Source organism: Balaenoptera borealis, assembly GCF_965194805.1.
Source record: "Balaenoptera borealis genome assembly, chromosome: 12".
Classification (NCBI taxonomy): domain Eukaryota; kingdom Metazoa; phylum Chordata; class Mammalia; order Artiodactyla; family Balaenopteridae; genus Balaenoptera; species Balaenoptera borealis.
The window spans coordinates 82,247,178-82,271,146 of record NC_138869.1 but is presented as its reverse complement, the minus strand read 5'-3'; the positions used below and the strand labels follow the sequence as shown (position 1 = coordinate 82,271,146).

Here is a 23,969-nt window from a genome sequence, read left to right as displayed (position 1 = left end):
GTCCCTGAATAATTATCAATACTGTCCCTTCACACTCAAAATTGAGCCAGTTTCAACAAAATTATATCGTCAATTTAGCATTACAATTTAAATAGCGAATTCTCCTGTGCCCATAATTTTTTTCCCTCAACAAATTTATTTATTCATTTATTTTTAAACTTTTTATTTTATAGTGGGGTATAGTTGATTAACAATGTTGTGTTAGTTTCAGGTGTACAACAAAGTGATTCAGTTATACATATACATGTATCTATTCTTTTTCAAATTCTTTGCCCATAATTTTTTTAACCCCAATTTTTTTGATGCAAGCCAATTTACTTATTTAGCTAGTTATGATTTTCCTGTGCTCAGCCCATATACAAAAGAATTTGATCTACAGATCAATTAACCTCCCTCTATGGCATCTCACTCGAATCAAATAAAAAGCTATTTCCCGTATGAGAAATAAAGAACAGGCCCTAGCAAGGAAGATAATAATGCATTCTTTGAAAGTACATGGTCAAATTACAAAGAAAAAGAGTTTGGGGTGAGATGAAACAGGGGAGAGGCAGACACATTTTTAGACATGTCACAACATTTACAGTGATTTTAGGTGAAAAGAGCAGTAAATTCCAATAGACTGAGAAAATTTGCAGCACAGCCGGCCTAGGGAAAAAAAAAAAAATCTGTCTTCCACCAAGATCTTGAAAACGACTGTTGTAAAAGGCCTCCTGAAATGTGAAGATGCTGTATATTTTCTTCAGAGTCCTGCATTTGGCCTATGGTAACTTTAGGATTTTCAAATAAGTATTTAATCTCCTGGGGGAACCCCAATAGTAGCGTAGGTTTATGAATGTGTCTTCAGTAACCCCGGTGCCCTCACTAATTAATACTTGGACTGAATCTGCTATGGGTCAGTGTCAAGGCTGCTTAATGGAAGTCCAGTTAATGGTGAGCAGCGCCAAAGGGAGAAGCTCCCTACCCTCTGCTGTCACCTTCCTTCTCCCAACTTTCTCAGTGCCTTTCTTTATAAGTCTCTACCTCTAGCCAGTTCTGCCACTTCATGCTTCTTCCATTTTATTTAACTTTTTATAAAGTGGTCTATGCTTCACTCCTCTTCTTCAAAACTTGCTCACATTCATCTTCAGGAATGACTATTGTGTCTTCTTGTGGTGCTGGAGAACCTTCGATGTAATCATGCTAGAGGCAGGTTCAAAAAACAGGACTGGCTAAAGACACAAGGGGACAAAGGTTATACTTACTGAGATGCTTCTCCCCCATTTCATAACTCCAATGCACATGAACACACACACACACACACACACACACACACCCAGGAAATTGTAGCGGATGTATACACCCATACACACCAAAGGATAACTCACACACACAGACTTTTTTAACCATCATATATATCCAAGTACCATCATATATATCCTGTACCAGTGCCAACTAAGATAAAATCCATCTATCATTCTTCTTAATCTCAGGGCCTAAGGGGGGCAACAGAATTCTGATGACGGAAAGAAAGAATTAGTTTTCCATATTCTCCAATTATTTACTTTGTTAGCTAACACTCCTGTCCTCCTAGTGAGTTTCAAGTTGGGCAAATACATGCCTGAATCTTTGGAGGAGTGGTTGGGACCTGGAGTGGCCAAAGTTCCCAGAGCAGTTGCACTCTGAGCTCTCCTGTTCGTAAAGCCCACGGTGCTTTACAAACAGTATTATTTTCTCTACGTGCTATTCCTTAAGGAAAGTTGGCAAGCTTTTCTTGGACTAACCCATTAGGGGCTTGGTGAAGAAATCTGAGACTCTTGGAGTCAAAAGCATTCAAGACTATCTCTGGGCAGAAGGAATCTCCTCTAAGGTGTCATGGAATATTCTTTCCACTTCGAGGTACTCATGCACAGAGTGGATCTCCTGCACTTGAAACCGTACCCACAAGTGGCATGTGAGTTTAGACTTCTACCTATTAATAAAACAATAGCAGTTCCTTATATTTATAGATTTTTATCCAGTTTATAAAGAAATATCCATGTCCCTTAACTCATTTAAGTACTTCCAGGAATCATCTCCAAAACCTGGTCGTGCACTATATTCTCTAATAAAACACAGACCTGCATTTAAAGCAAAGGCAGGGAAGGCAGCTTCTAAGAATGGCTTAGAAGGATACCCTGTTTCCACAGCTGTGGAGTCAGATTATACCAGTTACGTTTTGAGCTTTTCCCAGTGCAAAGCCAACAGCCTATCAACCTATGCAGTCACAGAGGGGGCCCTTGACAAATAAATATTAACTGAATAAATTCACTTTGGGTAAGAAAGAGCAGAACTGTGACCTTTCTCTTCACCAAGTTTCTCATCCATGGAATAAAGAAAATTTGCTCAGTTGGACTTTGTACAAGATGTTCTCTACTGCCTGGTGTAAACTGGAACAGGAAGAGAATTCAGGAGAAGAATAATAGGGTCTCGACTCCGATTGAATTATTTTTACCTCTGCCCAGAGAGAACAACATCCTAGGAGAAAAAGGGGTTAATCAGACCAAGTGCTTTGAACATACCAACAGCTTAATGAATGTGAACTAATAGATTCTTAGCTATGGGAGAGAGCATGAGGTCACCTGTCTTTATCCCTGCTTCCCTGCAGGACCGCACTGAAACCTCTTCCTAAAAACCAGGGTAGATGCTGAATTCTAAGCCAAAATGTAGAATGAACAGTACAGAATTGCTGAACCCAGATTCGTATTAAACTCATTTTTGTTCTTTTGTTAAAACCCAAACTTAAAAAAAAGATAAGACCACTTGAATACATTTAAATGTGGAGATCTTCTTTTCTTGAATATGAACAAAATAGGAATATGCTTTCTGAAAGATGCCTGAGTTGATCCAGTATTTATTTGTTTCAAGAAGAATTATAGTCTTTGAGATAAAAGAATTTCATAGCCTCCAACAGTAATATTTACTAGGGCTTCATGCACACAATAATTCTGTGTATTTAAATTAAATAGCCCTGATGCATTTTGAACACATTTTCTTTCCTTCAAAAGGAGTGATCCTTTTCTATATCATTCTTTTCCATGAGAATTTCCACAAAGTATCCCCTTTTATGCTATAAAATTATAATTTCTTACACTTTATTTTCTATCTGTCAAGTCACAGAATTATTGTCAATTACATTTGTAGTTTTTAACAATCTACTTAAAATTAAAAAAATCTTTGTGTGGGTAGCAGAGGAGTATCAGGTAGGTCCATAATTCAGAATAAAGCTTCCCCTGATACCTGCACCCCAACTACTAATACCCTGATTCATCCTTGTCCTGTTGAAGATAAGGAAACACAGGTTTATGGAGGGAAAAGTCACACATGACATTGACCATGGAGACAGAAACAGAAGATTTATTCCTGAGTTCTACCACTATTAATCTCATTAAGTAGTACTGCCTTTAAATGCTCCATGCATTGCTGTACTTTTAAAATTTTAACAATGTGACTTTATCTCATCAAAATTAAATTAAAGAAAAACTTCATATTTAGTTATAAGATGTCAAAATGAAAATCAGTTTCAAAAGTCTGGGAAAAAAACACAACAATAAAACAACAGTGCACTTTGGATCTCTTTATGTTATAAGTGATTGTCATTCCAAACATTTCTTTCCTCTTAGTCACATAGGACATTTATATAATTTCTGCAGCGTTACAATAGAATTACTCCTCCAAGAAACCCCATACTATGAGAACGTATTCCAGTTAACTGAGCTGGCAGATGACCTTAATATACGGAAATATATCGATACAACAACCACTTACTTTCCTGACCGATGAAGCTGATAAAAGAAGAAGTAGAACAGAGAATATATGAGGGGAAAACATCCAGGCGGCTTAGACCCATGCTGTGGGAGTTGGAGTCAAAATAATCTAACCTACCTCATTCACTTTGATTAATTTTTTCCTCTGATGGCATTATTTTATTCTCATCGCATTGTTCAAGACTTTATTTCACTAGGTCTAGTTGTTTTCCATTCTTGTTGATGTGAAGTACCGAGACCCAAATATTCATTCTTACAGAGAAAAGACCACCTGTAAGCATCGTTTTCACAAGGTCACAAGTCTGTGGTTTCTCGTCCATCTGCAATCTCCACCTCTCCGGAGCCTGTCTCACTTGCTTTATTTCCTGCAAGTCCCTCACATGACGCCTGGCACATGGTAGGTGTTTAATAAATATACGTTAAGCGAACCAATGCTGCTCATTAGAGTAACCCCTCATTTACAAGCTTTGTGAACATGAGTTACTGTCTCACTTAAGCAGGTCAGCTAAATATCTTATTTCTCCCAGAAGTTGTCCTTTATTTACTAAATTAGCCAGACCATCCAAAGTTGGTATGCCAAATATATATATAACCTTAGTTACCTTAAGTAATGGATCTCCTAAGGAGAAATCGTGACTTTCAGCAGATACTTGTAGTGGTAAATGAAATGTTGAGCAAAGTGCAGATTTCGACATCAGAAATACCTTGATTTAAATTCCAGCTCCCAGATTACTTAGCCATCTGACCATGAAAGCGTTACTTAACTTCTCTGAACCTGATTCCTCATTTGTAGTAATAACTGGCTTTCAGAATTTATGAAGCATTGCATAAATATCAGGAGGTCCAGCATAGTGCCTGAAGCATGGGAGGCCTTACTCATAGGCAACTATTACTGTTTCTAAATTTCACATTGCACACAATACTACAAACCTGCCTCTCGAGGGGAAAGTATAAAATTTTATAATAACTACTATTTATTTAAACTGAAAATGTACGAAAATAAATTTCTGCTAGACTGAAATACAGTCTATAACATTCAGTTTAAATATACAAATCAGAACAGCAGAAGTTAGCAGTAAGTTGAAATATAAAATAGAATGTTTCCATCTCCCTGCTGCCTCTCTTAATTCTTTTGGGACAATTTGGTATTAATTTAGTAAGTCCTGAAGTTCTATAGAGTAAGAAATTTGGGGACTTCTGGGGAATGGGGAAGCAGCACAAGTAGATATGAATCTGGCCAGCTTCTCCTTGGCCCATTTACACTCTCTGGATGTCAGCAGTTGAAGGTCCACAAGTCATAGTGATGCCAGTAAGACTTGAAGAGAAGTAGTTTCAACCACAAAAGCCAGAAAGAAATTTTTAAAAATTGGTCCCTATGATTTGATTGACAGATAGTTGCTTTTGTGTGTTTTTCACTCACTCATTTTTCGTCCTTAACAAAGATTACTCAGTGCCTAATACATCAAGATGTTGAAATCAATGCTGGAACAAGAAACTAATTTTACCATTATACAGTTTATAATATAATGAGGGGAGGGGAGATTTATAATCAGGAATGTTTAAGATAGTATGGATGCATTCGTTTAATAAATGCAGGTTAGGTTCTCTTTGGCATTCATGTTTTGTAAAAGAGGAGATTTCAGTTTGGTCAAAATATAGCCTTTGCTGCTTGTAAAGTGAGGTCAGCAAATTACAGTGACATATTATGTCTTGGATTTGCAATTCACAATGTGCCTACATTGAAAATCTCTGGTTTTTATGGTTGTGCTGAGATGGCTATAATTTTTTCTAAATTCCTTTGATATTGATAAATTGTTTTCTCCCCGGATGAATGGAGAGGTCAGTATAGAAGTAGACTGTTTGGAATCTTTAAATGCTTTCCCAAGTAGAAGGAAATGAAAAAGTAGAAAAGCTTTCACAGACTGAGAAATCACAAGCGGATCGTCTGTGGTGGTGGTAGTGACCATTGTTGTAACTAACATTCACTGAGCTCTTATTACGTTAATTACAGCAATCAGTATATACCGGTGTCCTCGCATTACCCCTGTGAGGTGAGGCTTCCTGATTTTATTTCTGCTTTGCACGTGGAGTAACTGAGGTTTAGAGAGGTTATGTCATTTTCCCACAGCCCTGCCGTTGGTGGCCGTGGCTGTCAGACTGTAGATCTGAAGTTCTTGAACCCCTGGCTCTGCCTCACAGTAAGGGGCCCCAGGGCCTCTGGGTGGAGGGGAGTGGGGCACAATGCAGCCCCCTCCATCCCCAGTGTGCATCAGCCTGCTGCTGTCTGCAGGGAAGGGGGACCACCTCTGCAGCTCCGTGACTGTGTTAATAACATCAAGGTAACACTCCCATCCCAGCACCACTCCTCCAGCTAACGGCCTCACAGTGTGGCTGGCTTTATGCATTGCATGGATTTTCCAATCTGATTCTCAATTCAACTCCAAAGAATATCATCGCCCTCAATTTATAGATGAGAAAAAGTAGGTTTAGAGGTTTAATAAGTCCTGCCTGTGTGCCAGGATTCAAATACAGGCACATTTGCTGTGTTCTTACCTCTGGAACTAAACTGCCACCTTCCTTCCACAAAGTGTTAAAAACTATGGTCTCCGACAGCCATGAGTGGCCCCAGAGGTCAGTAAACTCACCCAAGTAATCTAAACTCAGAGTAAGCCAAGAGAAGCTCATCTTCACTGTGATATTTGGTAAACCTGCTGCAGTGTCCTTCTGGTCCTAGAAGAACTGTGTTCTATTTCCAATTCTCTTTCTTATAACTTTACCTGAAATTTTTGAATTCCTTTTAGAATCAAGTATTTTTCCTTACACTGATAGTTTGTTTTTCCCCTTTTCCATCTATCTCCATTTCCCTGTGTACACTCAAAACAACACAAAAATATGAACTGATGTTTTTGAGATCCAATTCGTTACTCTTTTTTATTTTCATCGCATATTAAACAATATTTCCTAGAATATTTTCTTCTATTCCTAAAAAACTTGATCTGTGATTTTTCAGGCATTCCATAAAACTTTGGGCAATATTTTCCAGAAAGAAATTTTTTAAAACCATTTTGATACAGTATTTCTACATTAATGCAATAGGGACTTTTGAACAAAGAAAATATAACATTTAATTATAATAGCTATTTCATCTTTATGCAAATATCCTTTAAATGCTAGAATTCAAAGAACACTCCCTTAAAAAGTTATCATGGTTCACACCTCTTAGTGAATAGCAGATGTTGACAATGAATTTTAATCTTTTTTATGTTTATTACAGATATATTTTAATCACTCTAGAAAAGTGAAAATAATCCAGAGTGAGGTCTTAAATTTAATTTTAAGAATTTTAAAAGAAGATTCTTCTAGATGGTGAAGAAAAGTGGGTGAATGCCGCAGTTTTTCATTGTGACAACAGTGCCACCTAATGTTTGATCGTGGACTCTGAAATAAACTAAAAACCAAATGTAAACTTTGGCTGTGAATCCTAAACCTCTATTTGTACTTAGGATAAAATTTGACAGTTTAAATGTGAGTTAAACTGAATAATTTACATTGTTTTTAAAAGTCAGAAGTATGTAATTCTACTTCTTCTAATCATTTCAGTATAGAAAAATATTAATTTTCCACTTAGCCTAATAAAGAACTATTTGGATTATTTATTCCAAATAGAAGTACGAAACTGCACCCCTGTGATTATTATCTATTAAAGATAAGATTCTGGTCAAATTAATTTATTATAGTAAAATTATATCATTATTAATTGAAATTTAAGGGGATGCTACCTCTGTGAATTAGTAAAACATGAGTTGTAATTTTGTATTTTATTTTAAAAATATAATAATATTTAAATATAAATAAATTAAAAATAAATTAATTAATTAAATAAAAATAAATAAAAATTAAAAATAAAAATATTTAAATAATATTTAAATATATAAATATATTTAAATATATTAAAATATAATAATATAATACACGCTTCACTGCGTGTAACCTTCTATTTCATTTATCAGAGATTTCATTCCCCAGGTTTTCTAGATAATGCATAGGATGTTATTTTATCTTGAGCTCAAACACTTCACAACCTCAGCCTCCTCTGACATAATTTATTGTTAGTTTTATGCCTAGTTTATGACCAGAGAAACTGAGGTACACAGAGCATATTCAGGCTGGCAGATTCTGTTAATTAATTAACCCCTCCAATGTATCAGCGACCTCTTTTCCCAACTCCTCCAGGGGCTGATGAGAAGTGTGCAGAAACATGCCAGGTGTAGGAGTGCTTCCTGGAAAGCTCTGGCTTCCTTTTGAAAGGGACTGAATTACTGGCTTCACCCTTCCTTTTTCTTTATCTTCTTCCCTTGAACAGGAATGTGATGCCATAGTTTCAGCAGCCATCTTATATCTGTTGCAGAAAGACCAAGGCACTTTTCAAAATACTGGCCCTGGTATCACTGAGTTAGTGAATCAAATCCAGCAGCCACTTATTCCACACTTCTTATTAGGTGAAAGAAAAACAAAAACTATTTAGATCATTATTCACTGGGTTTTCCAATATTTGGAGCTGAAAACCATCCCAAATGGTCTAGAAGTAGAAATGCAGATTCTAGTAATTGAGCCTCTAGGCACAGTGCCCTGCATAAGTGCCAGGAATGAAATCAGTGACCGTCCATGTTGTAATGAACTGGTGTCGTGGAAGACACAAGATCACCCCAAATTAGTCAGTTTTAAACAACAAACACTTGAGTGACGATTTCGCAGTGGATCATGATCTATACTGTAGGACACAACTGATGTAAGATATAGCCGTTGCACAAAAGACCTAAAAATCATTTGAAAACATAATTGGCTAATGTGACAAAACATCGGTGATGTGTCAACTAGATGGACAGACAAGAGTTACTTAAATTAAAGCCATGCTTATAGACTTTGGTCACTGTGTAGAAACTGGAGAGAGAGAAAGAGAAAAGGCATTCCAGGTAGAGGAACAGTATGAGAGAGGGTGAAGAAGCTGACCGTACAAGGTATGGTTTGTACCAGTTGTCAAGGGGTCATTAAGGATCTAGGTTCACATAAAAGCTGTAGACTCTGTCTCAATTTTGTGCTTACTTGGTTCTGTGGGCAGATGGTTGGACTCCTTTTATCTAGGGACGTGATGAGCAATAGAAAGAAGTGAGTAGTTAGAGAAAAAGTTGACAGTGGTAAATTGAGCAGAGACAATTAAACTCATGGGGCAAAACACAAGAAATTCTTCAGGACTAGAGACTTCAGAAAATAAAACCAAACTCATAGATAAAGAGAAGAGATTGGCAGTTGCCAAAGGTGGAGGGGTGGGAGATGAGCAAAATGGGTGAAGAGGGTCAAAAGATAAAAGCTTCCAGTTATAAAATAAATCATGGGGATGCAATGTACAGCATGGCGACTATAGTTAATAATACTGTAGAGCATATCTGAAAGTTGCTAAGAGAGTTGATGCTGTATTAAAAGTCAAGGGTCCCCAACCTCCGGGCCACAGACAGGTACCGGTCCGTGGCCTGTTAGGAACCAGGCTGTACAGCGGGAGGTGAGCGGCGGGCGAGCCAGCGAAGCTTCATCTGTATGTTCAGCCGCTCCCCATCGTTCACGTTACCGCCTGAGCTCCACCTCCTGTCAGGTAGGCGGCGGCACTAGATTCTCATAGGAGGGCGAACCCTACTGTGAACTGCACATGTGAGGGATCTAGGTTGCATGCTCCTTATGAGAATCTAATGCCTGATGATCTGACGTGGAGCTGAGGTGGTGATGCTAGCTCTGGGGTGTGGCTGCAAATACAGATCATCATTAGCAGAGAGGTCTGACTGCACAGAGACAATAATACATCAATTGCTTGCAGACTCATAGCAAAACCCTATCAGCGAGTGGCAAGTGACAATGAAGCTGCATCTTACGAAGTAGACTGGACATAAGCAACACACTTTGGGTGTCACTGTCTCCCGTCACCCCAGATGGGACCATCTAGTTGCAGGAAAGCAAGCTCCAGACCCCCACTGATTCTGCATTATGGTGAGTTGTATAATTATTTCATTATATATTACAATGTAACAATAATAGAAATAAAGTGCACAATAAATGTAATGCCCTTGAATCATCCTGAAACCATCCCCACCCCCATCCGTGGAAAAATTGTCTCCCATGAAACTGATCCCTGGTGCCAAAAAGGTTGGGGACCGCTGTTAAAAGTCCTCATCACAAACAAAAACGACTGTAAATCTGTATGGTGATGGATGTTAACTAGACTTACTGTGGTGATCATTTTGCAATTTACACAAATATTTGATCATTGTGTTGTACAACTGGAACTAACATAATGTCGTAGTCAATTGTACCTCATAAAAAAGCCTTCAGAAAATATAATCAGTACTAGTTTGAAAGCATATAGAAAATCATGTGACTGATTCCATAAGCTGTAACTCACATCCTGCCTATGACCAAACACTGGTCATTAGGACATGGATGACTCAAAGCATCAAGTGGTGGAAAATGATGGATTATAGAGGGGCTCAGTGGTGTCCACGTCCATCTGTGAGTGCTTTATTTGCCTTTCACTTAAATGATGAACATACAATTCAGGCTTGGCCGCATCTGGAATACACCTTGATATTTGGAGATTTTTGTCTGAACTGCTACATATTTGAATTTCTGTATTTATTCATTCTCTTATTCTTTCAACAAATATTTATCAAGTGATTATTCTGTACCAGGAACTGTAGAGACCATGCAGGTACCAGGAGTTTATACTCCTCTTTATCTTTGCCATCTGATCACCCACTTACACAGAAGGACTGGATTATAAATAAAAATTTAGGTATCTTATCCACATGCAATTTTATCTTAAAATATTTCACTTATGTAACCCTCAAATAGCCTTTGCTTATCTTTTCATTTTCTTTTCCCGGTTTCATTGCATGTGTACTTCAACATCTTTCTTTTATCCAGTCTTAGTCTGATTCGTATTTTAAATTATACTTTCCTCTAGGTCTGTTTAAAAGAATGTTATAATTTCTTGCATCCTAAAAACGTATGTGTATGTGCATGTGTGTGCTGGGATAGGCCTGGTTATTTTCTATCCAGGAGGACTGACCGAACAGAGTAGGATACCGGATACATAAGATATAAACAATAGTTACAAAAGAGAGAGAAAAGGATTTTGGAAAAGAGAAAATTAGATTTAGGAGATCAAGGAAGACATATGAGGAAACAAGAGAATCTAGAGTTGGCTCTAGAGGTCTAGAAGTGCACTTAATTTCTTTAACAGTAGCTTAAACATAAACCAGGTATCAATGAGACTGAATTTTTCCATATTTGTGTCAGCTTGACTTCCTCTTCTTGGACAGCAGAATAACGGTCCTTGTGTGGAGATGTGGAGGAAAGAAACTCCTCTTGTTGTACATAGGCCAAATTATCTTCCCATTTCATTCATTTTGTGCTTGGTTTCTGCACAGAAACACTGGACCATAATGAGCAGCCTCATTTAGTTTCTTAATGAAATACTTTTCTGGTTGAAATAAATAGTGAAGACGTTTCAAGGTCAGTTCTCAGTCCCATAGGAGGCCTCCACACCCCTAGCTCTATCCAACCATCCACAGTGAGAATATAAAAGTAAATGTTAGCACATCATATGCAGTGGGACTGAAGAGTGGGCTGAAGTTGTTGGAGCATTTACAATCCTTTTCCCTTCCTTTTCCATAAATATGCCCTCATTTACATAAATCTTTGACGGCTTAAATCTTTAAGAGCATATATTGAAGAGAAGAGGTGATGTCAAAAGTTAGAAGTATGGAAAATAATTAGATTACAGAGCATTTTTTAATTGGGTTTACTTTTCCTGCCTTCTCTTTTAAGTAAGTACGTTTACAGTATGACTGTGATACAACGATGATTCCCATAACCATCATTTTATAGTGTGCCTTTTAAATGATTATAAAACAAGAGGAGGTTGCAGCATGTGTTTTTAATTCTTTTTTTTGAAGTATAGTTTATTTACAATGTTGTGTTAGTTTCATATGTAAAGCAAAGTGATTCAGTTATACATACACATACATCTATTTTTTCAGATTCTTTTCCCTTATAGGTATTACAAAATATTGAGTATAGTTCCCTATACTATAGAGTAGGTCCTTGTTGGTTATCTATTTTATATATAGTAGTGTGTATATGTTAATTCCTAACTCCTAATTTATCACTCTCCCCCTTTCCCATTTGGTAATCATAAGTTCATCTTCTTTGTCTGAAGGTATATTTCTGTTTTGTATATAAGTTCATTTGTATCATTTATTTTAGATTCCACATAAGTGATATCATACTTGTCTTTCTCTGTCTGACTTACTTCACTTAGTATGATAATCTCTAGGTCCACCCAGGCTGCTGCAAATGGCATTATTTCATTCTTTTTATGGCTGAGTAATATTCCATTGTATAAATATACCACATATTTATCCATTCATCTGTTGATGGACATTTAGGTTGCTTCCATGTCTTGGCTATTGTAAATAGTGCTGCAGTGAACATGGGGGTGCATGTATCTTTTCGCATTATGGTTTTCTTAGGATATATGCCCAGGAGTGGGATTGCAGGATCATATGATTCTTTCAATAGATATTTTTGAGTGCCTTCTATGTACCAGACATTGTTGGAACTACTGCACATAAAAAAAACACAACAAGCAAAAACGTTGCCCTAAAGGACCTAATCTTTTTGGAGTATGAGGGATGATAAATGAAATAAATCACTAAATAGGTGGTATTTTGTATAGTGATAAATACTAAGAAGAAAAAGAAATCGTGAGGGGGGTAGGGAGTGTGTAGGGGATTGCAATTTTAAGGAGAATTTGAGTAAATACCTGGAGAAGATGAGGGTTTGAGCCCTCTGGATTTTAGGGGAAACAGACACCCAAGAAGATACAAAATTTGATGTCAGAATCTTGTAGGGCATTGGAGGGTATGGGGCAGAGGAGAAACTTGATAAAACTGATATGCTGGCTGCTGATTTGAGAATAGACTGAAGTGAGGCAAGGGAAGAAGCAGGGAACCAGTAAGGAGGTTCCCGCACTATTGCTGGTGAGAGATGATGGGGTCATGGAGCAGGGTCACAGGAGTGGAGGTGGTGATGTGTGGTAGGATTCTAGCTACGCTGAGAGTACAGAGCCAGGGGGATGTACTGATGGATTGGATGACATAGGTGTGAAAGAAATGATTCTAAGTGTTTGGTCTGAGCAACTGGGAGAATGGAGTTGGCGACGCCGTTAACAGAGATGGGGGAGACTTTGCAAAGAATGTTAAGGAAAGGGATCTGGAGCTCATTTAGAGTATCTTAAGTCTAAGTCTGGGCATATTAAGTTATCAGTCTAAGTGGAGACACTGAGTACCAGATGTAAATAGGAGTCACAGTGCAGGGAAAGTTCAGAGGTATTTATATAAATTGTGGAATATAAAGGAAGTATTTAAAGTTCCTTAGGCTGCAAGAAATCACCAAGGCAGTAAGTGAGGATAGAGAAAAGGGCCAAGAACCGAGCCCATAGTTAAGAGGTCAGGGAGATGAGGAAGAAAAGTCATACATGTCTGCTAGAATGGGCTGAGCCCATTCCATACCACCAGTCTGCCTGGAGTGGGACAACCATGGTGCTCATTTGATGAATCACATTTTAGGACAATAAGTAAAATTCTGTCCCATGGTAAGTTTCCAGTCTGATAATGTTGGGTTTTTATTGTCCAGTCAAGTGAAAGAAATAATAGAACATTTGTTGCAACTTGGCCAAAACACTAATTTTATTTATTTATTTAGTCATTCATTCATTCATTTATTTATTGAAATATACTAGTTGATTGACAATATTGTGTTAGTTTCAGGTGTACAGCAAAGTGATTCAGTTATAGATATATATATATATATTTTTTTTTTTTTCCCCAAAAAACACTAATTTTAAATTGTGGTGTCCTGAAATCTTTAAAATCTTCAATTGACAGGATATTGGCTTTCAGAACATGGGAATTAAATTTGACGCATATTGAAAAGATTCTCTTGAAACATTTAATTATTTCAAGAGAGGTAAATCCATTAGGATTTGGCTTTCAGTGAGTTTTCTTTTTTTTCGTATTCCAGCAGTATAACAACCATGCCTATAGAATCTTACTGATTAGGTATATTGGAAATTAACACAGCATACCATTTTATGATTTCCCAAGAACATGAGCTATATACTACAGTTTGTCCCTCACCATATAAACATTTAGAAAAATAGCTATTTCTACTCATGAGCCTTGTTGCTTATGAACAAGCAAAATATTGTTTTGTGCTCTGGCTGTCATTAAATGGTTGACAGATTTGGGAATGGGATATAACAAGATGTCCAGAGTTATCCTAGGCAAGTTCTTCCTCTCGTACAAAATATAAATCAGTCATCCTGTGGATACTTATCAAACTGTGTACCTGGTAAAACAAACTGGTGAGTAAATGGCATGAGACTCTTACTTCTATAATTGACCAGATTTGCTACATGCATTTAAAAAAGTCAAGTCATTTTATAAAACATGGCACCATTTTTTCCCACACATAGGAAAAAAAGAAAAAATATATATACTTGAAAACTATTTCTTCTAAGCTCTGGAAAGCTCACCCTGATGCAAGCAGGTAACCTACTAAAGTGTTGAGAGCAACTTATTACTTTCTCCATCAGATGTCATTTTAAGTAGGAGCTGAACATGACACAATGAGATTCCATCTGGAGAAAGAGCTAACTTGCACATTCGGCGTGTAGACAGTCAAGAAGAAGAAAATGCAGAAAGTGATATTGTCAAAGAACTTTGTAACAGGAAGGTGGACAGTTTATGAGATGACACTGCAATCAGCTAGACATGTGATATTGAGTCTGAAAAGGCCAATGTTATTTGGAGATGCAGAAATAGAGCCATCGGGCTGGGGAGCAGGAAGATGCTGGCTCCCCCTCTAATGATGGAGAAATTACACTTTCAGAATCCCGTTTGCATGGAGACATCTCATTTCGAAAACAATGTAGACAAATTGGGCAGCAGTCAGAAGAAATGTGATGCCATGATTAAGAGACTGATGAACAAGGATCCCGGAGTAGTCAAGCAATTAAGCCTGCATGCGAAAATCTGACAAAGCACCAGCACTGTATGCATGTAATTGCTGTAAAAGCTGAAGAACAATTGTTATTGAAAGTGGGACAAGTGAGACAATTAGAAAATCAATTTCTTTTTCTTCTAAATGAAAATGCTGTTATGCTATTGCCTTTCCAGAGACATGGCACAACATGTAGAGTTGGAATCAATTGAGGACCCTCCTGACCAGAAAACACACTCTGGCCCCAACAGAAGTAAAGAAGAATACCATTAACAGTTCGGAGATCTGTCAAAATTCCTGGGAAGTGGATGGTAGTGCCCAGAAAAATCTGGCAACCAAGAGAGTGAAAATAATAATAATAACAATAATAATAATAATAATGCCCTATGTATGTACCAGATACCATTTTAAACACATTGCATATATTTAACCCTCACACAATTTTATGTACCACACATTAATATTATCCTTATCTTAGAGATGAGGGAACTGAGACCCAGAGAGCTAGGAAGTGTTAGAGCCGGGATTCAGGCCCATGGGCTACTTCTGCAGCCAGAGTGCCTCACCTTTAAGCTATGATGCTGCTTCATAAACTCACAATTTCTTCACTTGAAGAAATGGATCCCCTCCTCTACTCCACACAAAGAGTTAAGCCCTGAAGTTCTTGGAGGGCTATTCGGTTCCCTTTCCATGGCATTAATTCCACCTAAGACAGAACTGACAGGTGCGACATCAGGACTTGACACAGATTCACAGGAAGTCTCCCCAGTGGAGCTGCAACTAACTTAAGTCAGGTGGGCATGAACTGGTTTTGAATAGTTAAGAGCTATTACACTTAAACATAGAATGATTATTTTAGTTTACCCCAGCACCATTAAGGTAAGTATTTCATTTCAGAGTTCTTTCTCCAGCTCTCCGTGGTCTCTCTTTCTCTATTTCCTTCAAAGCTCCAGGGTAGAGAGTGCGTTTATGCACTCCTAATGGAGGGAAGAGAGATCTAGGTTCTTCTGCTATCTTTGAAGTTTGCTCAGGTCTCCAAAAAAATATGGCTGCTCTGGACTGATCCCCAAGTATTTAGGGGTCCGGCTCAACCTAGCTTGTTGTTGCCTACTCAATGATACAGATCAATTCATTTCCTCTCTTTTTCCTGCATTGTGAATTTTCTCTTTACTTCATAAGTCCCATCAGTAATTTCTCCTTTCTTAAACAAACACATGACTCTTTTGATCTCATTATCTTCACCTGGCTACCACCCCATTTTTCTTCTCCCTTTTACAGCAAAACATCTGCCAAAATTTATCTCTAATTTTTCTCTTCAACTCCCTCCAACTAGACTTTGTTCCACAAAATTCCACTAGCATTGCTCTTATCAAGGTCACCAGTGACCTCTGTGTAGTTAGATCTAATGGCCAGTCTTAAGGCTTATCTTACTGGACCCCTCAACATTATTTGACAAAAGTGGTCACCCCTCATCCCTGAAATACTCTTTTCAGGGGGCTTCCAGAGCACCTCAGCCTCCTGATTTTTCTCCATCTTCATGGAACACTCCTCTCATCTTGGTTCCTCTTCATCATCCCACCTTTCAAGTATCAAATTACATTTGGCTTACTCATTGGCCCTCTTCTTTATTCTGTCCTAATCCGTTGGTTATTTCATCCAACTTTATGGCTTTAAATGCTGCGTATATATTGGTGACTCACAAATGTATAACTTCAACCCAGACCTCATCCCTGAAGAAGAGCCTCATAGGTGTAACTGTCTCCTTGACAGCTCTTCCTCGGGGTCTAATTAGCATCTCCAGCTTAACAGGTTTGAAATGAATTACTGTTCTTCTCTCCATCCCCAACTATTTCTCTGGCAGTTTTCTCCTCAACAAACGGCAATTCTCTTTTTCTTGTTGTTCAAGCCAAAGACTTTGGAGTCAATTTTCACTCTTCTCCTTCTGTTGAATGTCATATTCTAATCCATCAGCCAATCACATCAGTTTTACCTTCAACATATCCACATCGAATCACTTACCAGAATCGGATAACTTACCATCATGTTTACCTGGTTCAAGTGACCATCATTTCTTGCCTAGGTTATTATACTACCTGTCTATTTAGTCTTTCTGCTTTTACCTTTATTCCCTTTGGCCTGTTCACAACACAGCAGCTAGAATGATCCCTTTAAAAGGTGAGTGAAATTAAGCCAGTCTTCTATCAAAATTCTCTAATGGCTTCCTGTTTCACTCAGAGTAAAAGCAAAGTCCTCACATTAGCCTTCAAAGCCCTGACAGATCTGACCTCTTACCTTTTCCTCTCCCTCTGTCATTCTGTCCTATCCCCAGTGGCCTTCTTGAAATGCCAGCCATACGTCCATCTCAGAGCCTTTGCTGACACTGCTGTTCCCACTGCCTGGAACATTCTTCCTTCAGATATCTGCACTGTATACTTTTTTCTGTCTTTTAGAAATGCTGTATGTTCACCTGTGTTTTACCAGAATATTCTTCCTAAAATTATTTGCAGAACACCCTTAACCTCTCTCTGTTTTATTCCAGGGTGCTTACCACTCTCTGACATTAAATTTCATATTTATTTATTTGTTTTTTCGCTTGCTATTATTATTTTATTGATTGATTTTAGTTTTTGGTCTCCATGAACTAAGATGTAAGTCCCATAAGAATGAGGATATGTTTATCATTTTTGTTTTGCTTGCTCATAAATCCCCAGTACATAGAACAGTGCCTGACATCTAGTAATTGCTCAATACATATTTCTTCAGTGAATCAAATGAATGAATAAATGACGAATACTCTATTACTTGAACTTTTCCTCCTACATGGAATACCTTTCTGCTTATCTAAAATTTTGAATACCCAGTTCGAGTTGCACCTCTTTCATGAAGCCCTTGATGGCCTCTCTGTTTTCTCTGTCCATTGAAATATAATGACATTTTTTAACATAATCTGCTTACGTATTAAACTGTCTCTCTTCTTTATCTATTTTTATCTATTAATAATTACATGCATATATTTTATGTGGCGTGGTTTTCTCTTCCAACCAGATTATGTATGGAATCTATGTCATATTCCTTTCTTATCTGATTTCTTGCTATTCTGTCTCCCACTATCCCCTACACAATTCTACCAGGATTCAGTAGAACTCAGTAAGCTTATAATGAAGAATAAATAAATGAATAACTCAAATTTCTGCCCCAATCACTCAGGAAAAAATATAAGTACATTGATTATGAGGAGGTTGACATACATACTTTTTGAATCCTTTATGTAGAAAAATAAAGATTTCATGTTTAGCACTTGAGATGTTCTGATTAAAAGGGAGAAAGTAAAGTTTTCATTTTAAAGGTAAAGTTGTAACTATGGAAGCACTTCAAACTCTTTTGGCATAATACTTGGAAAATAAGCCTCAGGGGCAGAACAAATATGTAAGATTTTCATAAACAGAGATAACCACTTCCATTTTTAGAAAAATACACAGTTCTACATTTTTATGTGTTATAAATGATGGGGAAAATCTTTTGCCTCACATGCATTATATAATCCATTTTAAACAAACAGAAAATGAGCTACTATTACTAAAGCAGTCATTAATTAGAATGTGCATTTAACTTCACCTTTCTAGCGATGTTTTGTCCACTCAGGTAAAAAGCAGACAGAAATGAAGTAAGATGCACTTGAAGAACTCACAGAGTTCAGAAACCACACATTTGACAACTGTGTTTTTCTGTGGCAAACAGACTGGAAAAAGCAAAAAAAGAGACTAATTCCAACTCTACTACAGCATTGTAGCATTAGATGGTTATGGCTTGGGCTGGGGTGAGATAGTGCAGGGACAGGAGGGGATGTATTGGAAGCCTTTGAGGACATGTATTTTTCAGGGCCTGGAAGGGGAGGGTGAAAGGGCTTCTCAGAGTGACTCTGGCATTTGGTGGTGTCATCACTGAGATAGGGTCAGTGGAAGAGGTTGTAGTCAGAGGAGAGCATTATCTTTGTATTTGACATTGAGTTGGAGGTACTTTAGCAACATCCCAGTGGAGCTATCAAGCAGGAAGGCAATCATATTTTACAGGCCTGATTTGATGTTCATTATCATGTGGCTTGTATTTAAGGCTGAGTATATGGATGAAGTTGCTGAAGGAGAGAACTCAGATTGGGAAGGGAGAAGGGCTAGGCCTCACCCCTGAGGGATTCCAGCGTTTTATGGACAAGTTGAAAGGTGAGAAGTCGAATAAGATAAGGACTAAAAATGTCCATTGAACTTGAAGCCATAGAGATTATTGGTAACTTTAGTGAAATACGTTTTGTGGAATAAGGGGAATTGAGATGGGATTTTGTTGGTGAATGAGTGGAAGAAGAGGAACTATAGAAAATATAGAAGCCTTTCAAAATGTGAAGAGGTGAGTAAGTAGTGAAAAACTACCAAGTAAAGAGACATTAAGGACAACAGGCCTTTTCCCTCCCTTCCTTCCCTCCTTCCTTCCTTCCTTCCTTCCTTTCTTCCTTTCTTCCTTCCTTCCTTCCCTCCCTCCTTCCTTCCTTCCCTCCCTCCTTCCTTCCTTCCCTCCCTCCTTCCTTCCTTCCTTCCTTCCTTCCCTCCCTCCCTCCCTCCTTCCTTCCTTCCTTCGTTCCTTCCTTCCTTCCTTCTAATATAGGAGTGCTTGAACTATGTTAATGTCAACAGAAGAGTACAGCTTTTGGGGGAAATTGAATTGTGAATGAATTTTTTTTTCTTTTTTTTTAATGGAAATATAGTAGATTTACAATATTGTGTTAGTTTCAGGTGTATAACAAAGTGATTCAGATAGATATATATATACATATATATACGAAAATATCTATTTTTTTTATTCTTTTACACTGTAGGTTATTACAAGATATTGAATATAGTTCCCTTTGCTATACAGTAAATCCTTGTTGCTTATCTATTTTATATATGGTAGTGTGCATCCGTTAATCCCATACTCCTAATTTATCCCTCCCCCCCTTCCCCTTCGGTAACCATAAATTTGTTTTCTATTCTGTTTCTGTTTTGTAAATAAGTTCATTTGTAATATTTTTTGGATTCCACATTTAAGTGATATCCTATTGGTGCACTGCATCTTTAAGTAAGGCCTTACCAGGTGAATCTAAAGCCTATTTTTATTTTGGTTAAAGAAAAAAAAAATCTATCAATAACCCATTTTGTGAGTTTTCTCAATTTATTACCAGGCAAACACAAGACATTAATGTATTATTTTGGTTTACTTCCTAATTATAAAAGCTGCTTCTTTGCAAAACATTCCTTGAAAAATAAGGTTTCGTTAAGACATAATTTCACTTGAACTTTTTGTGGAGTGGAGTACAGGTTGATCTTTAACTTTACTGGTTGATAAAAAGTCTTATTTTGTAAATAAGTTCATTTGTAGATTTTGTTCATTTTTTAGATTACACATGTAAGTGATATCATATAATATGTGTCTTTCTCTGACTTACATCACTTAGTATGATAATCTCTAGGTCCATCCATGTTGCTGCGGATTGTGAATGAATCCTGAAGAGGTTCGAGGGCATAGGACCCGAAGCACAGGTAGTGGGCTGAGGTCTAGTGAGGACCATTATCCACCACACAAGGAGAAGGGAGGGGAGGGCAGAAGTAGGCGTAGGAGGCTAATGGCTTCTATCCACGCTATGAGATGGTAGGATTTCCCAAGTTATCTAATCCATACAAAAACTGTCATCACATTCAGAATTGCTGCTGCAATTTTTCGAGCTCTACCATGGTAAAGAGGAATATGAAAAAGGGATGAAGAAAAAAATAAGAGGAAATGTAGCTAGAGCTATTGGTTCTGTCCAGAAATTGGACCACGGAATTTCAACTGTTAAAATGAAAATTACATGACTTCCTTCTTTCCTTCTCATTCAGCTCTTCTATCTATCAGTCTTATACACACTGCTTATCATTTCACAAGGTACCTATCATGCCTAGGCAGGGTATAAATATTTTAAATCCAGTAAAGAAGAAAAAGTGCTCCCTTGCAATGAACATAAAACACTTGAGACTAACCTAGGGTAGGAAAAGATGTTCTTTTAGTCACGGTGGGTAAGTTTGGTTTTCCCTCATCTTTTCTTACGGATGTGTGAAGCTTTGGGGTAATGCCTCACAGCCTGCTTGGTGCATTTACATGTTGGTTTTCTCTCAGATCCATTTTGCTGTTTTCTATGGGAATAAAATTGCAGTCCACATTCATCCAATATGGAACAGAACCAGCATACCTTAATCTACTGGCTACCCTGCCTTTCTCACCTGAGATAATGCACAGGGAATGCTAATTACAACAGCCTAGGATTACTGGATGCTATGACTTTCCTGCTTTCAGTAGGGGTCTAAAGGGAAGACATTTCTGAAAGGGACATTGAAGTATCAGCCACGTAGAGAGAAGGCTCTTTTATAGCAACTCACACTGGATGCCCTGCTTACTATTAAAAAAGTCATTAACATCAGCACAGTTTTCAAAACACGCTATTGACTTAATGTCATGTTGTCTAAAACCATCAGCTTGACTTCTGTCAACAGAGTCCACGCAAAGGATATTTCCTAGTTCAAGCTTTGAATTATGATTCCTTTAAGGTTCTTGAGATTTGAATCACTTAGGATCTGGGGAAAAAAACTGGTCTCCCAAAGCCTTTCCTTAAATTATAATATAGTCACAAACATCTGTTTTTGTTTGGTTGCTATTCTTTCCTTCTGTAAAAACTGAAGAAAGCATTCTTTAGATCTAAGGGGTAGCTGTCCTTTTAGAGAAAGAGACAGAGAAAATTTGACACTTTGTGGATTAAGGTTGGAAACTCTGTAAAATAGTTTAAAAATAGAGTTCATTTTTCTCTGAGAAGCACCTATATGTCAACAGAATTCTTCATTCAGCTTTTGTGTGTGGTAGCTGAAGTTCTGAGCTATACCCATTCAAAACTTCCTAAAATAGTTTTAACTAAATTCCGAAGATCATTACCAACTGTTGAGTGAATGACAACTCTAATCTCTACACAGACATATCCTCCTATTTATTATAGTATTTCATTCAATAAATATTTACTTAACACCTACTATGTGCCACACATAGACGGCATGCATACATATGTACATAGATGTAAAAAGGAATAAATACTACCCCAATGTACAGGATTTCACATCTAGTAGAGGAGACCAACAAATAACAGGGCAATCTCAGGCTGCCTGAGGATTGACACCTAATCTGGTGAAGAATGGCAGGGTGATGAGGGTAAGAGAGGGATCAAAGGACAACTTTGCTAAGTAGATGAGGTCAATCTAAGTTTTAAATGATGAAGGAGTTAGACAGGCATTAAAGGTTGAAAGGACCTTCCAAATAAAGATAATATCAAATTTAAAAGCATAACTTAAGGTTAAAAGGATGGACTCTGAAACTGTATTACCTCTATTTGAATTTTGGTCTATTACTTACCAACTGTGTGACTTTGCCCAAGTTACATACCATTCTGTGACCCCATTTTTCTCATCCATAAAATAGGGGTAATAATAATACCTAGTGCAAAGTGTGATTGTGAGCATAAAATACTCTATGTCAAGCACATAGAGCAATGCCAGAAAGTCCTAAGCACCATATAATCATATGCTTGTATTATGTAGATGTGTGTGATCAATTAGGTGCATTCAGGTTACTGCAAAAAGTTGTGTATGGTGTGGAGAAGTGAGTACTATGAGGCTGAAAAGGGTAGGCAGGAGTCAATCTAATCTAGAAAGATAAATGAAAAACCAGAGGTTTGCATTTGTTTATTCATTTAGTGTTGTCTTTTTTTTTTCTTTTAATAAGTCTTCATAAAATTGATCATATGAAAAAATATTGCAGACTAGAGCATGCAGTTATCCCCCCTAGCGAGCTCCATGACTTTATTTCCTACAGAGACACTGCTATTTAGAGCCAACTGTGGTTCACTGACACCTCTGTTGTTATGCTACATTCCTAGGGCTACACACATCATTTAGGGTGCAAAGCCATGCCTTTCTAGTTAAAAATGGTTTCTATCCAGGAACGCAGAGTCCAGGTCATGCTTTTGCTGTTTCTATAAGGCATAATAATTCTTGCCTCAAGCGTGGCTTCCCAAAGTGAGCTGAGATCCTGGGTAATTCATGGGAAGCATTGCATTTGAGGAATTATCACTGTTTCTTCCTATTCCTTTTTAACCCAATCCAAAATGACAGGCATTCTCTCCAACCCTCTAACATTAGAACAACTTTGTCAAACTGTTCTCAAATGGCACTGCTGCGTTCACTGCCCTGACAGTCCATCCATGATTCCTTCCAATCCATGTGCTTTTCTAGAGCAGAGGGTCCCCCTGAAGGGGCAGATGAGGATTCTGGTACCCAATAGAACGAGCAACAATAAGCAAACATTTTCAGTATGCCTCACTCCCCTTTTATGGTTGAGGACCCAAGTTCAAATTTCACGTTGGGAATGAAAACCAGGATAATGTATGAAGCAATTTACTGAACTTAAAATTGAAAACAACCCAAAATAGACAACATAAACTCCCATAATGAAAGTAGAAAAAACATTTACCTTCTTACCATATAAAATTAAGAAGGAAATTTAAGATTTTATTAAATCTCTAGGTAAAGGCTTACTTTTCTCTCAGGCTACTTCATGTCTATGTGTACTTCCTACAGAGACATAAGAGTCTAATATATGGTTCATATAGAATATCTTTTTGAAGCCATGTTGTGGCATAATATAAAGATGATTACAGTGCAAGGGACCTTTAAGATGGTGGAGGAGTAAGACGTGGAGATCACCTTCCTCCCCAGAAATACATCTACATGTGAAACAACTCCTACAGAACACCTACTGAATGCTGGCAGAAGAACTCAGACTTCCCAAAAGGCAAGAAACTCCCCCACATACCTGGGTAGGGCAAAAGATAAAAGAAAAAACAGAGACAAAAGAATAGGGACAGGACCTGCACCTCTGGGAGGGAACTGTGAAGGAAGAAAAGTTTCCACACGCTAGGAAGCCCCTTCATTGGTGGAGATGGTGGGTGGGTGGGGGGAAGCTTCAGAGCCA

General features: G+C 37.7%; 1 long non-coding RNA gene across 2 annotated transcripts in view; it reads left to right on the top strand.

The window, feature by feature from the left end:
- The window catches only part of LOC309608187, a 163,488-nt gene extending 139,519 nt beyond the window's left edge, over positions 1-23,969 (top strand). The window contains exons 2-3 of one of the 2 annotated variants that reach the window (XR_014232711.1): positions 1-9,818; positions 15,071-15,155. The exon at positions 1-9,818 is cut by the window's left edge and continues 19,832 nt beyond it. This is a non-coding gene — a long non-coding RNA (uncharacterized lncRNA). The other variant, XR_014232710.1, reaches the window with a different exon arrangement.